The 4,362-nt window shown below is 37.0% G+C and overlaps 1 pseudogene; it reads left to right on the top strand.

Moving 5' to 3' along the window:
• Positions 1–229: 229 nt before the first annotated feature.
• Positions 230–759, top strand: LOC123595094 (annotated as a pseudogene).
• The last annotated feature ends 3,603 nt before the right edge of the window (positions 760–4,362 follow it).

Here is a 4,362-nt window from a genome sequence, read left to right as displayed (position 1 = left end):
AGTGACTGGCTTTCAATTAAAAACTATCTGGGATGCTCCTGGCACTATGTGAATCTGTCTCTTGCTTCAACAGTGTTTGTAAAGAGCAAGACCTAGGAGGACAGCCCTTCTTCAAGCCTCCAATCACCCTCCACCTTCTTGCAACCTCCAGGACCATCTTCTCAGCCATCCCCTACCTTCAGGACCAACAAATACCATTTTTTGATGAGATCCTTATTGCTGACCAACCATGAACTCCCAGGTTTATCAGAATTATTCCATGAAGTGGATGGAGGCCACCAGTCAATGGCCCAGTCAACTTCCATCTGCAGGCCTATGACACCTACCTATCTCTGGGCTTCTATTTTCACCCTGAAGATATAGCTCTGGAGAGTGAAGGCCACTTTTTCAGCGGCCACTTCTGGGAGTTGGTCCAATGTTTCTGAAGTTTCAAAACCAGCACAGTGGCTATGCCCTTTTCCAGGACGTGCAGCAGTCATCCCTAAAGGAGCGGGGTAAAACCCTAGATGCCATGGAAACCAGAGTGGCCCTAGAGGAGAACCTGAACCAGGCCTTTTTGGATCTGCATGCCCTGGGTTCAGCCTATACAGATCCTTCTGCCTGCGCAGATCTCTGTGAATTGCTGGTGAGCCACTTCCCAGATGAGGAGGTAAAACTCCTTAAGAAGAGGGCAACCACCTTACTAATCACAGGATGGCTGGCCCCTAGGCTCACCTGGACAAGTACTTATTCAAAAGGCTCACCCTCAAATGCAACTAGAGTTTCTGGAGTCCAGCAGCCTTTGAGGAGCCCCTCTGCATCCCCCTGGTGTCAAGGCTTCTGCCTGAACCTCTCTTTAAATGTCCTCCTTAAATGCAGCTTTTTAACTACCCTGGAGTCCTTGCTCAAGCTGTGAACCAACCATAAATAAAGCTTTTTATTGGGGAATAAAAAACCTATTCAACTATCTTCTCTGTGTAGTAAACTGACTATGTTCTCTATGCAGACTTGAGTTGGTTACTGTGACAAGCAATTTACTTAGTATTTTCTGGTTGTTAGTCATGGTACTCATTCCACATGTATTTGTTTTAATTAACTTATTTTTAGATGATTGTAGATGCACATGTACCTATAAGAAATAATAGAGTTCTTGTGTGTATGCTTTACACATTTTCCCCAGGTAACATCTACCAAAACTATTGTATAATACCACAACAAAGATATTGAGATTAATATGGTCAAGATACAAAACATTTCCATCACCACAGGGATTCCTTATTTTGTCCTTTTATAGTCACACCCACACTCTTCCCTAACCCTCAGTCCCACCCTTGATCTCTGGTAATCATTAATCAGTTCTCCATCTATAATTTTGTAATTTCAAGAATGTTATATAAGTTGAATCATATACTATGTAAGGTTTTGACATCAGCTTTTTTCACGAAGTATAATTCTCTCGAGATTCATTTAGGTTGTGACTTGTATCAATATGCCATTTCTTTTTATTGCTAAGTAGCATTCCAAAGTATCACTGTACCACAATTAGTTTAACCATTCGTCCTGTGAGGGACATTTGTGTTATTTCCAATTAGGAGCCATTACAAATAAATGAGCTGTAAATATCCACATACAAATTTTTAATGGAACATATGCTTTCCTTTTTCTGAGATAAATGTCTAAGTACAATTGCTGGGCTGTATGCTCATCACAAGTTTAATGGGTTTTTGTTGTTGTTGTTGTTGTTTTAAGAAACTGACCAAGTGTTTTTTCAGAGTTGCTGAACCATTCCACATTTCACTGTTAATGTATGAGCAATCCAGTTTCTCTGCATCCTTGTCAGCATTTTGTGTTGTCACTATGTGTATAGTTTATATATTTTATATAGTATATATTTAACCATTCTGATAGGTATATAGTAATAGCTCATTATAGTTTTTGGCATTTACCTAGTGGCTAATAAGTTGAATATTTTTTCATGTGCTTGCTTGTCATCTGTATGTCCTATTTTGTGAATTGTGTCTTCATGTCTTTTGTCCATTTTATTTTTTTAACTGATGCATTTGAGAGTTCTTTATATATCCTAGATATGAATCCTTTGTGAGATTCTCTATTAAAACCATCTAGTCCTAAAGACTTCATTTGGGGGAGTTTTTAACTTATGAATTCAATTTCCTTAATATTTATGTGGCTATTCAAACTACATATTTCATATTAAGTCATGATAATGTGTGTAAGGATCAATTGTGTAAAGATTGATTGTGTAAGTTGTCAAATTTACTTTTTAATTTTTTTAAATATTTCTTTGTTTTTTGAGAGAGAGAGAGAGAGAGAGAGAGTGCAAGTAGGCTGGAGGCAGAAAGAGAGAGACAGAATCAGAAGCAGGCTCTAGGCTCCAAGCTGTCAGCACAGAGCCCGTTGTGGGCTCAAACCCAGGCCACAAACTGTGAGATCATGACCTGAGCCGAAGTGGGATGTTTGAGACATCCAGGCACTTCCAAGTTTATTTTTGAATAGTTGTTCTTATGCTCCCTTACTATCTTCTTGATGTCTGCAGAGTCTTTAGTGATATTCTGTTTAATTCCTGATATTTGTATCTTATTTCTTCTTTTTTGTAAGTCTTGCTAGAAAGTTGTAAATGTTTTTGGTCTTTTAAAAGAATCAGCTCTTTCACTTTTTTCTCTATTGTTTTCCCATTTTCAATTTTATTGATTTCATATTTTTATTATTTTCTTCCTTTAGCTTCCTTTGGGATTATTTTGCTCTTTTTCTCTAGATCCTTGAGATAAAAACTTGGCTTATTACTTTGAAATGTTTCTTCTTTTCTAAAGTCTGCTTAAGCATTATAAATTTCCCTCCCAGCACTGTTTTAGTGGTGTACCACAAATTTTAATATGGTGAATTTTAATTTTTATTACATTCAATAAGTTTTTTTTTCCTTTATTAGTTCCTCTTTGAGCCATGGATTATTTAGAAGTTTGTTGTCTGTTTTCCAAGTGTTCTGGGATTTTCTTGTTATCCTTCTGTTTTTGATTTCTAGTTTAATTCCATAGTGGTCAGACAACACATTTTGTATGATTTCAATCATTTTAAAATTTTTGAGGTTTGTTTTATGCCTCAAGTATCATCTGTCTTGGTATATCTTCTATGAGAACCTTAAAATAATGTTATCTGCTTTGGGGGGATAAAGTGCTCTATAAATATCAATTAGATGTGCTTGTTTAATGTTATTGTTGAGTTCTATATACTTATGAATTTTCTGTCCAGTTGTTCTGTCACTTGTTGAGAGGAAGTGTTGAAGTCTTTGATTAAATTGTGGAATTATCTATATCTTCTTTCAATTCTATCAGTTTTTGCTTAAGATATATTTGTTTGGTTTTTTGATGCATACACATGTAAGATTGTTATATATTTTTGAATTGACAACTTTATATAATGTCTGGTGATTTTCTTAGCTCTGAAGTTTACTTTATCTAATATTAATATACTCACCCTGATCTCCTTGATTAATGTTTGCATTGTAATTTTTTTCATCCTCTTGCTTTCAACCTGCCTATACTGTTACATTTGTAGTGAGTTTCTTGTAGACAGTATATAATTGGATTATGTTTCGTAATCCAATGTGCCATTTTCTGTCTTTTAATTCGTGTATTTAGACCATTTATTTTAACATAATCATTAATATCTTACAGCTTAACTCTGACATCTATTTTTCTTTCTGTTTGTTCTGCTTTTCATTTTTCTGTTTGCTTTTTCTTGGCTTCCAGTAGGTTAAGCATTTCTTTAAATTCCCTTTTTATTTATTGATGATGTTTTTGAGTGTATCCATTTCTGTAGCTTTTAATGGTTACTCTAGGTATAACATTATGTACATAACTTATTCTGGTCCCTACTGAACAGGGTGGGTGCTCTAGATACCCATTATGCTCCCACTGATACCTCACTGGCTTGGAGGAATAGAAGTGTTTCCTTAATGTTCCTCACATGGCCTCCACTGGCACCAGGAGTGGTGGCCTTAATACCTACAAGGTAATAAAAGTCCTTATTCTTCGAGGCCTTTTCTGATGCTACTCAAATGAGGTAGGGAGAAGGGTACCTTGGTATTGCAAGACTGAAGTAGAACAGTCTCCCCAGATTGTTTCTGCTGGCATCACTGGATGGAGGGAGTTGCTTGTTGCCACCATTTGAGACTAAAAGTCTTCGCACTTTACTTGGCCTTAATTAACACCACCACAGGGGCACCTGTGTGGCTCATTCAGTTAAAGAGTCCAACTTTGGTTCAGGTCATGATCTCATGGTTCGTGCGTTCAAGCCCCATGTCAGGCTCTGTGCTGGCAGCTCAGAGCCTGGAGCCTGTTTCTGATTCTGTGTCTCCCTCTCTCTGCT

This window comes from Leopardus geoffroyi, chromosome X, assembly GCF_018350155.1.
Source record: "Leopardus geoffroyi isolate Oge1 chromosome X, O.geoffroyi_Oge1_pat1.0, whole genome shotgun sequence".
Taxonomy (NCBI): Eukaryota; Metazoa; Chordata; class Mammalia; order Carnivora; family Felidae; genus Leopardus; species Leopardus geoffroyi.
This window is presented reverse-complemented; position numbering and strand designations above follow the sequence as displayed.